This window comes from Eleutherodactylus coqui, chromosome 6 (assembly GCF_035609145.1).
Source record: "Eleutherodactylus coqui strain aEleCoq1 chromosome 6, aEleCoq1.hap1, whole genome shotgun sequence".
In the NCBI taxonomy this organism is placed as follows: domain Eukaryota; kingdom Metazoa; phylum Chordata; class Amphibia; order Anura; family Eleutherodactylidae; genus Eleutherodactylus; species Eleutherodactylus coqui.
In genome coordinates, this window is record NC_089842.1 from 216,410,947 (window position 1) to 216,423,684 (window position 12,738).

Genomic DNA, 12,738 nt, shown 5'->3' on the forward strand with positions numbered 1-12,738 from the left:
TCATAAACATTCTACAACAACAGAGTCTGCACATTCCCAGTGTTCTACTGTACCTCGGACAGACACAATGGTCGAGGCGCTGAACGTCTGATACTTGCCGCCAAGGAATAATTGTTGAGAACAGCTGTAGGACCCAGCCACACTTCAGTCTACACTCGGAAATAGTAACTCACAGTCGTTGACTGAGAAGTGAATGGCAGTTTTATTCTTGAAGAAGGTTGTGTTTGTTCTTTGGTAACGTGAGTGACATCTCAGAGTCAAGGGTTCTTCTAAATAGATGACTGGAGGAGCCTACAGGTTCAAAGGGACTGAAATAAAACAAAATACAAAATAAGAAGGGAAAAGGAGCTCGAAACTTGGACAAGTCTGCAAAGAATCCAGGTTCACTTACCGCCAACCACATCAAGTCTGACTGGATCACTTTTGAGGTCTTTGGCCCAACACTGGTAACTCCCTCCATTCTCTTCAGATGCTGATTCTAGCTTGATCATCCATTGATGATGAGGCAGTAGTTTACCATCTTTGGACCAGTGGTATCTTGGGTTCTCCTGAGCCATAAATTCCACATTACAGGATATTGTCACCGATTCATATTGAAATCTAATTCTCCAATTAGGTGTGAAGGTCACCATGGGTTTGACCTCAGCTCCTAGAAAGGCCCCAAAAATATACATTATACAGACACAGCATAGAACCAATATAGAGGCATTTCTATATTTATTAACCCGCTGCAGTCTTTGTTTATAACATGATCCAGCAGGGGGCTTTATGTCAATATAACATGTTTGTGCAATAGACCAGCAGGGGCAGTGTATTTAACGCCTTAATGACGCGGTCCCTTTTTTTTCCCATATTCATTTTTTCCCCTCCCCATTAAAAAATCATAACTCCTTTATTTATCCATCGACATCGCTGTATGAAGACTTGTTTTTGTGGGACGAGTGGTAGTTTTCAATGGTGCTATTTGAAGTACCATATAATGTACTTTCTAAGTGAAGTAAAATGGGGAAAAAACGACATTCCGCCATATTTTAGTACGTCTTGTCTCTTCGGTCCACAAACCGCAACAAAAACGACATGATAACTTTATTCTATGAGTCGGTACGATTGCTACGATACCAAACTTGTATAGTTTTTTTTTCCCGTACTACTCTTTTTTTTTTCAAAGACATTTAATTTTTTTCAATTATTTTCTGCAGCCATCTTCTGCGCGTAATAACTTTTTTATTTTTCCGTCGATGTAGTTGAGCGAGGGCTCATTTTTTGCGGGATGTCCTATAGTTTCCACTAGTAATAAATTGGAATACATATGACTTTTTGATCGCTTTTTATTGCGTTTTTTCTGGGAGACAGGATGACTGAAAAAGTGCATTTCTTGCGTTCTTTATTACTTTTTTCAGACAACGTTCACCGTGTGGGTTAAACAATGTGCTATGTTGATAGATCGGACTTTTACAGACGCGGCGATACCAAATATGTATTTTTATTTTAGGATTTGGATTTTTTAATTACAAATATGGCAAATAGGGGGGTGATTTAAACCTTTATTACTTTTTTTTACAATTAAAAAAACTTAATTGATTTTTTTTACTTTACTTTTAAGTCACAATATGCAATACTTTGATCACTTCTGCAGTATGACGTAATGCTACAGCATTACGTCATACTGCAATTTGACAGGCAGCCTATGAAGCCACCCCATGGGGATGGCTTGATAGGCAGTCTCCTAAGGCAGCCCTGGGGCCTTTCAGAAGCCCCCTGGCTGCCATGACACATGCATGGCTCTCCCAATCACACCGTAGGGGGGCCATACGGGCCGTTCGGGGGATTTAAATGCCGCTGTCAGAATTAACAGCGGCATTTAAAGGGTTAATGGCCGATTGCAGCTATTGCCTGTAGTAAACAGCTGATGCCCGCGCTGTATGAAGAGAGGTTGCTTACCCACACCAGAACAGCTTAGTGAATAAACACTGTACCAGAACCAAACTCAGTACAGAAATACAATACCAGAACCGAGCTCAGTACATAGATGCAGCACTAGAACCAAGCCTCTAACATAAATATAGCACCAGAACCAAGCTTATAACATAATTACTGCCCCAAAACCAAGCTCATACCATAAATACAGCCCCAGAACCAAGGACATGGCATAAGTACAGCACCAGAACCAAGCTCAGTACATAAATATGTGGCGACCAAGTGCAGACCTTAATGGTGGAGACAGCAGGGAAAAAGAGGGTAGTCAATGGTGGCTCTGTTACTCCTCTCTGAAGGTAAAATGTGGCCTGGCTCAGCTGCACACAGTGGTAAAATCAGGCAGTTCTTATAACCTGCTACCTGTGGAGTCTGGTAGAGTAAGATGTTAGTCTGTCGTGACGCCAGACCGTTTACGGGTAAGGATGCATTCCAGGTAGAAATAATACATTTTAAAAAATGGAAAACTCAACAATAATGGGGGCAGTAGTCCTTGTCCCTGGAGCGTTAAGTGTAGTACCTCAGTGCAGTGGATTGATGAAGGAAAGACACTTCAGGACACCTGACTGTAGCTGATGACAACAGTTCAACCTTTTATTTGCATGCAGAGAGGGTACCTGACTTTGAATTTACATTCACTTGCAGTAACTGTAGCACATTCTCAGGGGGAGCTGCGGCAACACATTGCAGTACAACACTTCTGTAGTGGCCAGAATGTCTATTCCTGGCCCCTCTATAAATGTCATACATGTAATGTCTTTTGTGTAGATGCACTGTGCAAATTGTCTAGCCTCCTGTTATGTGTATTGCACAGCTGCAGGTGAGAGGTTAATGTTTGCATGAGACTGGGAGATACCTGCAAATGTATCAATTTATGTCCTGTCATGTGGTATGTGAGAGATGATAAGTATGAGGGATTGGGGTGTGGTAGTGAGTGAGAGATTAAAGGGGTTGTCCCGCGGCAGCAAGTGGGTCTATACACTTCTGTATGGCCATATTAATGCACTTTGTAATGTACATTGTGCATTAATTATGAGCCATACAGAAGTTATAAGAAGTTTTTCACTTACCTGCACCGTTGCTAGCGTCCTCGTTTCCATGGAGCCCGTCTAATTTTCGGCGTCTAGTGGCCAAATTAGACGCGCTTGCGCAGTCCGGGTCTTCTTCTTTTCTCAATGGGGCCGCTCGTGCAGGATGCCGGCTCTGTGTAGCTCCGCCCCGTCACGTGCCGATTCCAGCCAATCAGGAGGCTGGAATCGGCAATGGACCGCACAGAAGCCCTGCGGTCCACCGAGGGAGAAGATCCCGGCGGCCATCTTCAGCAGGTAAGTAAGAAGTCACCGGAGCGCGGGGATTCAGGTAAGCGCTGTGCGGTGTTCTTTTTTAACCCCTGCATCGGGGTTGTCCCGCGCCGAAAAAAAACAAAAAACCGTTTCGGCGCGGGACAACCCCTTTAAGTCAGTCAAGAGAGTCCGTTTATCTTCTTCAATGGCTGAAAGGAGTGGAGTGACGGCCACATAGGGGTACCTTTAACCCTAATGTGGTGAAGAGATGGAAGAAGAGGAGCTGTTCCTGAGAGTCCATATACCGGGAACTGTGGAAGAAAAAAAGTGAGAGAAGTAAGAGAGAGAGTTTGAAAGTGAGCGTGAAATGAGAAAGCTGAGATCACCGTGCAGAGGTACTATACCCAAAAGTGTCTGTGGAGTGACCCTACCCCTATCCTCCTCTGGAGAGTTCCCCTTCCAGGAGTGGTTCCTGTCAGATAACTTGGCCTGCAGGACCATTGTCATCCTGTGTTTTCTCCCTTACCTCTAATCTGCTGGTTTTCCTGCATGACCTTCTTTTGTATTTGTGCCTTGTATCACGTTTAACAAGTAAATTGTTAAACATACCTGAGGTACGTTACACAGTCTGCGGCTCCTTTATTTACCACCGAGGGTCATTCCGGTGGGTAACAGAACTGTGGCGTCACCTGTGACAACCTTATCTCCTGTTCTTATGTTTATTGGCCATCACTCTCCTAGGGGTGTCTGGAAGAGGGTCAGCGATGCTCTGGCCGAGGCTACATATGTCCCTCCTAGAGAGAGCCTGGTAAGTGCCACCGTGACAATTGACAACTCTACCCTTCCAGCTCCTCAATGTATGCCGTGTGTTCGGAGTCACCCTACGGGACGCTGCACTTCCAGCCTTCATCCCTGGCTTTGACTAATGTTTTACAGACAAATTACTGACTTGTTCCTTTCCTGTACTCCTTTTCTCTGTCTTTCCTCCTTCACTATCTCCCCTGCTAAAACTCCAACACCACTTATCTTATTAGGTATTCACACGTAGATGTCCTGCTTGTAACTCCATGACTGGGCTCCATAATTAGACTACTTCTTAGAAAACTTTGTGTAGATGTTCTCCCTTTAACTCCCCGTTCGCTATCTCTGGCTGTCTTCTCTCAGCTATCTCTAAGACTAGATTTCCTCCATGGCCGAGCTCCAGGACTTGACTACCCAACCACACCCAAGTGCTAGCTTTTATACCTTCCCACTAACCAATCCTGGGCTAGAGGAAATTCTCTCTACCCAATCCCAGGGCTAGCTAGGGGTGATTGACAAGACACAGAGCAGGTAAGGATACATTTTGCAAAGTCATTCACAAGTTAGCTAGAAAGAGACCTTTTGACCTTTTGGTGACCTGTCTAGGCCAATACACATAACCAGACACAGTTTAACCCATTAAAAAAATCACTGAAAGCTGAAAGAGAAAAATGAGTCTAAGGGCGAGCACCCACTGGCGTTTGCGTTTTCCGTGGGAAAAAAACGCAGCGTTTTCGCCGCGTTTCCCGCGATTTTTCCGCGCGTTTTTCGCGGCGTTTTCGCGGCTTTTCCATTAATTTCCATTGACTTTCATGGGTGCATTAGGAGAAAAATAAGGACACATATGCAACTGACAGTTCCTATGTTAAAAACGCAAACGCAACGCAAAAAAAACGCCAGTGGACAGGAACACATGTTATCTCTATGCCTGTGCAGGAAAAACGCAAAACGCAAAACGCAGGTAAAAAAACGCCAGTGGGTGCTCACCCTTATCATTGCCGCGCGCTGAGTTCTCAGCGGCATACCGCTGATACTATTGTTTCAGCTGGTATCCCACTCGGAGAACACAGCAGTATGCAGAAGACATCGCTCCAGCTGTGTTCTGCATTCCCTGCTCGGAGAGCTCAGCTGGATACTAGCTATGCATTCCGTGAACACAGCAGCTGTATACAGAAGACAAGCGGCCCCGCTTGTCTCCTGCATACCCCGCTCAGAGCGATCAGCTGTTTACTAGCTGAGTGCTCTGAGAAGACAACAGCTGTATGCACAATATAGCGGCCCCGCTTATTTCTGCATTCAGCGTGAGCCTTCATTTACATACGCCTATCCTAGGAGTGTCGTAGGTGGCCTGCAGTGCTACTCTGGCCTTGGCTGCGTGTGTCCCTCCAGGAAGGAGCCTGGTAAGTGCGGCCATGACAAGCCAACACTTCACCCTCCCAGCTCCTGACATATGTTAGGTGTCTAGGTTCTCCCTATAGGACGCTGCAATAGTATGTAAGGCCGAAAAAAGACATATATCCATCCAGTTCAGCCTATTACCCCTAAATGTTAATCCATAAGAAGGCAAAAAAAAACCAATGAGGTCGAAGCCAATTTTCCACATTGAAGGGGAAAAAAATCCTTCCTGACCCCAATCTGGCAATTGGAATATTGCCCGGATCACCGACCATTCTGAAGTAATCACTGCTATAACATGTAATATTGTTACACTCCAGGAACCATCTTGTACTCTTTTAGTGAATTCACAATTATCACGTCCACAGGCAGAGAGTTCCATAGTCTCACTGCTCTTACAGTAAAGAACCCCCTTCTTTGTCAGTGTAAAGACCTTCTTTCTTCTAGACGTCGAGAGCATTGCCTTGTTACAGTCATAGTCCTGGGTATAAACATATGATGGGAGAGATCTCTGTATTGTACCCTGATATATCTGTACATACTTATTAGAGCACCCCCTTGTTACAGTCCTAGGTATAAATAGGTGATGGAAGAGATCTCTGTATTGTTCCCTGCTATATTTATACATAGTTATTAGAGAACCCCCTTGTTACAGTACTGGGTCTAAGAGATGATGGAAGAGATCTCTATATTGTCCCCTGATATATTTATACATAGTTATTAGAGCGCCATCTGGTTACAGTACTGGGTCTAATAGATGATGAGAGAGATCTCTGTATTGTCCCCTGATATATTTATACATAGTTATTAGAGCGTCCCCCTTGTTACAGTCCTGCGTATAAATAAATCATTGGAGAGATCTCTGTATTGTCCCCTGATATATTATACATAGTTATTAGAGCGCCTCCTTGTTACAGTCCTGCGTATAAATAAATGATTGGAGAGATCTCTGTATTGTCTCCTGATATATTATACATAGTTATTAGAGCGCCTCCTTGTTACAGTCCTGCGTATAAATAAATGATTGGAGAGATCTCTGTATTGCCCCCTGGTATAATTATACATACTTATTATGTAATGCCCCAATGAACTTACTGTCCGCATGGCCGGAGGCATAGTCCTTGTCACGTGACGCCAACACTCTAATTGAACACTCAGGATGATGTGCCGCAGAAATAACGGAAACAAATCCAGTGGTAGTTTAGTAATCTGAGAGTGTGCAGATTTACTAACTTTGAAAATTGCAGTAACAACTTAGATAACAGTTCTCTATAAAGTATTTGCAGCAAGTACACAGGCAATTTGAATACAACAAAAAGGCGTAGCAGTATTGAATCGATGATACTCTAACGTCAAAGCTCTCTCCCTTGCTTTACTGTAGATTGGTTTAACTAGACAATTCTCCCAACTAGTGAATTTAGATGAATAATAGATTTGAATTTGACTGAAGGATTTATGAAGCAGAGGGACAAGTGGCTGTATGCTAATTCTGGCTTTGATTTCACCGGGTAGCTATATAACTCACTGTTTGTGGAAGATGGACCTCAGAAAGGCTCTTCTTTTTCTCTGCTGCAGGATGTCAAGAGAGTGGGCTTTTTACCTCACTCTACCTCAGGTGACAAACATGGTGAAACTGACTCCTCCTCTCCGACAACTGTACTGTAAGCTCTCCTAACTCACACCTGGGTGAGTCTGACTAACTGTTCTCTGTCACTCTCTTTTATAACCTTTCTTTCCTTCCCACACTTTCTGGACTCCTCCTCCTGCATAGGGACTTGTAAAGCTGCTTCCTCGCCCTTGGGCTCTACACCAGTGGAATTAAACCTGACTTTCAGCCAGCTGACATCAGGGTTGAGCTCTATGCTTAGAGTAGAAGGGGAGACACAGGGACTCTCCCACAGACGGCACTTTCTGTATCCATGGACGGCATACAGACAGGTGAGACAGGACAAGTGCATCATGAGTGTTCTGTAGGACCCGCTGGGCCCTACAATTAGAGCGCCCCTTTGTTACAGTCCTGGGTATAAATAGATGATGGAAGGAATCTCTGTATTGTCCCCTGATATAATTATATATAGCTTTTAGAGCACCCCCTTGTTACAGTCTGGGTATTATAGATGATGTGAGAGATCTCTGTACTGACCTCATATATATTATACATAGTTATTAGAGCGCCTCCTTGTTACAGTCCTGGGTATAAATAAAAGATGGGAGAAATCTTTGTATTGTCCCCTGATATAATTGTTCATAGTTATTAGGTCGCCCCTCGGCCATCTTTTTTCTAACTAAATAGTCCTAATTTTGGTGATCTCTCTGGGTATTGTGGTAACCGGGAACTAGCTCCTCTGCAGTCACTCCCACGCAAGGACTGGCTGGAACCACAACTGATAAACAGGTCTATGATTATGGGCAACGTGCTTGCCTGAAACATGTAAGACGGCACATGTCCTTTGTTCCTCCATGATTGTCTGTCTGAATCTTTTAATAAAGACTGAAAGCCTTTAATCCAGCACTGGACTTTCTTCAGTTTCTCTGGGTATTGTAGTCCATCCATTTCATAGTAGGACTAAAACCCCAACTCTGTACATTGATACACACAAACATTGAGAGGACGTCTGTAATTTGAAATTATATAATTCTAAATGAACTTCCAGACCTTAACTGGTGGAAGCTGAGGTGAGAAAAAATGGCCAAGGGTGTCCGAACCGGGACCATCCTAACATGTAATAGAGCAGCCCCAATTGTAAGCACTTTTTACTAGGAAAGGTGGGTCCAGGAGATAATGGTACTGCTTGTGGAGAGCACCATAAGATGTAGAGAGTCTTATAGGCCACACAATGCTCCCTAGTAAAATGCTATGCAAACTAACAGTGGACTAAACTTTCGCAGCACCACCATTGTTTCTCCTTGTGGAGAGCATAACAAGGGCGAAGAAAGTCTTATAGGTTATGCAATGTGCTCTGGGAAATAGATATGCAAATAAAGGCTTATTCACAGCAGTGTTGGAAATTCCGTTTTATTGCTGTGTTCAGGAAGCAGAAAAATGGCACCGCCTGAACCAAATGATGCTGATCGGACCCCATTCATTATAATAGTATCCATTTGGTTTCAGCAGTCCGGCATTTTGCTAAAAATTGACAGGACAAAATAGCGGAATAGTGGTTTTTAGCGCAAATCAGCAATGGAGGCTCCAAACGCAACCTTCTATTCTGATGTGGACAAGCCCTTAGTGTTGTAATAATGCCTCTTACCTAGCCAATTTGAACCCTATTGTACATTGATGAGGGATGAGAATCCCAAAACTGCTGTCTGCACATAGATACTTTGGTTTGGCTTAGGGCTCATTCACATGGGCGTATTTACACTTCATATTAGGCACGTACCTTTTATGTACATAATACACAGTGCTGAATCTCCATTGATTTGCATTGTGGCAGTCAAACCTACAGTTTTCACATACGTTAAAAAACAGCAAATCTCATTTTTGGTTCATATTACGGTCTGAAATAGGCCATTAAGGTCAATTGACTGGCATAAATAAGCAGTGAATATGCATGATACATGTGTATTCACTGCATATTTACTCTGAAAATCAATGGGGCCTATTGTGTGTTTTTTTTGCGTGCATTAAAAACGCAATACACATGGAATATACAGTACTTCAGTCTGGGAATACATTGCGTACTCACAGACTGAAATCTGCATATGTCCACGTGAATGACTCTACGTGACACTGCACTAGCAAGTCAAATACTATATGGAATAGAGAAGTACATTCTATGGAAGAATTATTATATGGGCGGTTTCGATATGAAATTTCCAGTGAATATCCTCCCGGTGTCAAGTGTAGTGTAAGTCCTGCCAACTGCGTGGAGATAGAACGTGATGGTCTCCACCCAAGCCACTGCTTAAAGATACTCATCTCCTAAAGTCAAACAGTCAAACTGGTCCTTGTGCCTCTGTGACATAGTCATCTGGTCCAGAAACCAGTGGAGATTGCACAGACTGGGAGCAGGCTGCTCATGGCTTGTGTTTAGTGTCAATTTGAGTCATTATTTTCCCAGCATCTCTAGATGTTTCCTCCGCAGACTACTATCTATCTATCTGATATCTATCTATCTGATATCTATCTATCTCGTATCTATCTATCTATCTATCTATCTATCTATCTATCTATCTATCTATCTATCTATCTATCTATCTATCTATCTCATATCTATTTATCTATCTATCTCTCTCATATCTATCATCTAGCTTGTATAGATGTCATTGCTGACTGCTACTTACAGATGATGAGGATGATTATCTGCGCTCTCATGATGCTCCCGTGCTCAATAAATAATATCACTACTATATAGTGAAGCACATTCTTATTTCCTGTCTCACGGTTCTGGTGAATGTATTAGCATATAGAGGGTCTCCCCGGGACAGTCCCAGCTCATGGTCTTAGTCACCAGATCTCATACAGGTTCAATTGCGGAAATATTTTATTATTTATTTATTCTCCCATCCAAATAATAAAATCATCCCCTACTGCATAATTAGGTGACAGCTATAATGGCAGATGGACCGGCACTCATATTAGTCTTCACCCAGCTTAACAGAATAAAGAACAAGTTGAAGAAGGTAAATCTTGAACTTCTGTTAAATAGTGAGATTTTTTCAGTGGTGATTGCCCTTTAAATAATACCCAGTAGCAGTAAGAAGGTATCATGCCTCTTAAAAGACATTACTTACTATTGTATTAAAATGTTTCATAGTCTACCCCTCATAATAATATCTATTCTTCTATAACTGCTGACAACCAGCCTGTATATCATGTCTGAGAGGTAGTCACAGCCCCGCCCCCTGCTGATGACATCACTGATGTAATGACATGTGATCAGACATAAGAGCTTTACACCTTATACTACAGTGACACCATCTATTACTGCTGACAACCAACCTTTATATCATGTCTGAGAGGTAGTCACAGCCTCACCCCCTGCTGATGACATCACTGATGTAATGACATGTGATCAGATATGAGATCTTTACACCTTATACTACAGTGACACCATCTATTACTGCTGACAACCAGCCTGCATATCATGTCCGAGAGGTAGCCACAGCCCTGCCCCCTAGAAATGACATCAGTGATATAATGATGTGATCAGACATGAGATCCCCACACCTTGTACTACAGTAACAACATTTATTACTGCTGACAACCAGCCTGTATATCATGTCTGAGAGGTAGTCACAACCCCGCCCCCTGGTGATGACATCACTGATATAATGATATGTGATCCAACATGAAATTTGCACACCTTATACTACAGTGACATTGTTATGGCTGGTAGGGGAAAAATGGCCAAGTGTGGTTCCCTACAATAGCCCACTCCCGTATCCCTACCTACTTTCCCCCCTGGGCATGCGTTGCCGGCAGAAGCGGGCAACCACCAACAAGGGGGAAACCCGACTGGAGCCACCCACACTAATATCCACAGCTTCAGGATGAGCTGAGCTCAACTGCCGACCATCAGCGCCCCCAGCGGTAACCCTATACTTAACAGTACCCCCCTCTTATGGGGGGCCTACGGACCCCCAAACTCAGGAGCGGGCCTGAGAGGATGAGTCCTGTGAAAAGATTTAACTCACCGTGTGGCGTGCATGTCCCTTGCGGAACCCAAGAGCGCTCCTCAGGCCCGAAGCCCTTCCAGGAGATGAGGTATTAAAGAACACCCCGCCTTCTACTGGAATACAAAATCATGTCAACTTCATGTTCCATCTCTCACTGGACTGGGGGGGGGGGGGCCTGGAGGTGGGCACCACAGGAGGGACGACATATCTCTTAAGAAGCGACTTGTGGAAAACCCTATGGACCTTCCACGAGTCCAGCAGGGCTAACTCATATGCCATGGAGTTGATGACTCTGGTGACTGAAAATGGTCCCACGAACCGAGGAGCTAACTTTAGTGAGGATACCTTTAATTTTAAATTCCTAGAGGACAGATACACAAACTGACCCACGGTAAATGGTTCTGAAACCATATGTCAGCTCACACTCCTACCCTGCATCACTAACCGTGAATGCTCCAGGTTACTACGTACCTTTCTCCACACCTCCTGCAAGTTCTGCATGAGCGTGTCTGCCGATGGATTGTTAAAGAAAAGGGGAACAAGATAGAAAAACAGGGGTGGCGCCCATAGTTGCAGAAGAAAGGAGAAACACCCAGCGCAGAACTAGTGTGATTGTTTATGGCAAACTCTGCCAGCACCAAATAATCAACCCAAAGACTCTGCTGGTCACTTACATACATTCTGAGATATTGCACAAGCTCCTGGTTCATACATTCGGTCTGCCCATTGGTTTTGGGGTGAAAGGCAGAGGAGTAGGACAACCCGATACCTAAGCACCTGCAGAAGGCCTGCCAGAACCGGGCAATAAACTGCACTCCTTGCTCGGAAACAATGTCTATCGGGACACCATGAAGATGCACAATCTCTTTGATAAATATGATGGCTAACTCTGGTGTTGAGGGAAGCTTCTTCAACGGTATAAAATGGCCCATCTTAGAGAACCTGTCAACCACCACCAGAATAACTGAAAAGCCTTGAGACACGGGTAAATCCATAATAAAGTCCATCGACAGATGGGACCGCGGTCTATCTGAAACAGGAAGAGGGAGAAGCGGCCGTACACGTACACTCTTCCCCCGGGCACAAGTAGAGCACGACCTAACAAACTCCTTGACATCACGAGACATCTGTGGCCACCAATACAATCGGGCACACAGTTCCAATGTACCTAGAACCCCTGGATGACCGGCCAAGACACACGAATGCACCTCCTCCAGCACAAGGAGACGCAGTGCACTGGAAACAAACAACCTCCCCTCCGGCAGGTCTTCGGGTATCACCTGTTGGGCTGCCAGGAGTTGAGTGGGGAAGTCAGACGTCAGAGCTGCAACAACAACCCCCGGGGCAAAATAGGCTCCGTCTGGGAATCGTCCACCTCAGGGACTCCAAAACTGCGCGACAAGGCATCTGCCTTCAAATTTTTAGAACCAGGCACATAAGTAACAACAAAATTGAAACGTGTGAAAAACAAGGCCCAGCGTGCCTGCCGTGCGTTAAGTTCTTATGGACCGTAAAAACTGTAAAAGGGTGCCAGGCCCCCTCCAGGAAGTGTCTCCATTCTTTGAAGGCCCATTTTATAGCTAACAATTCCCTATTACCAATATCATAATTGCACTCTGCTGGATTCAATTTCTTAGAGAAAAAGGCACAAGGTTGGAGACCG

At 44.1% G+C, this 12,738-nt stretch overlaps 1 protein-coding gene and 1 pseudogene across 1 annotated transcript in view; one reads left to right on the forward strand and one right to left on the reverse strand.

The window, feature by feature from the left end:
* On the reverse strand, window positions 1-7,411 carry LOC136571832 (putative high affinity immunoglobulin gamma Fc receptor IB; annotated as a pseudogene).
* The window catches only part of LOC136633176 (probable serine/threonine-protein kinase clkA), a 21,611-nt gene continuing 16,122 nt past the window's right edge, over window positions 7,250-12,738 (forward strand). The window contains exon 1 of the mRNA XM_066608709.1: window positions 7,250-7,391. The gene's annotated coding sequence lies outside the window, so the exon portion shown is untranslated. The remainder of the gene's footprint in view (window positions 7,392-12,738) is intronic.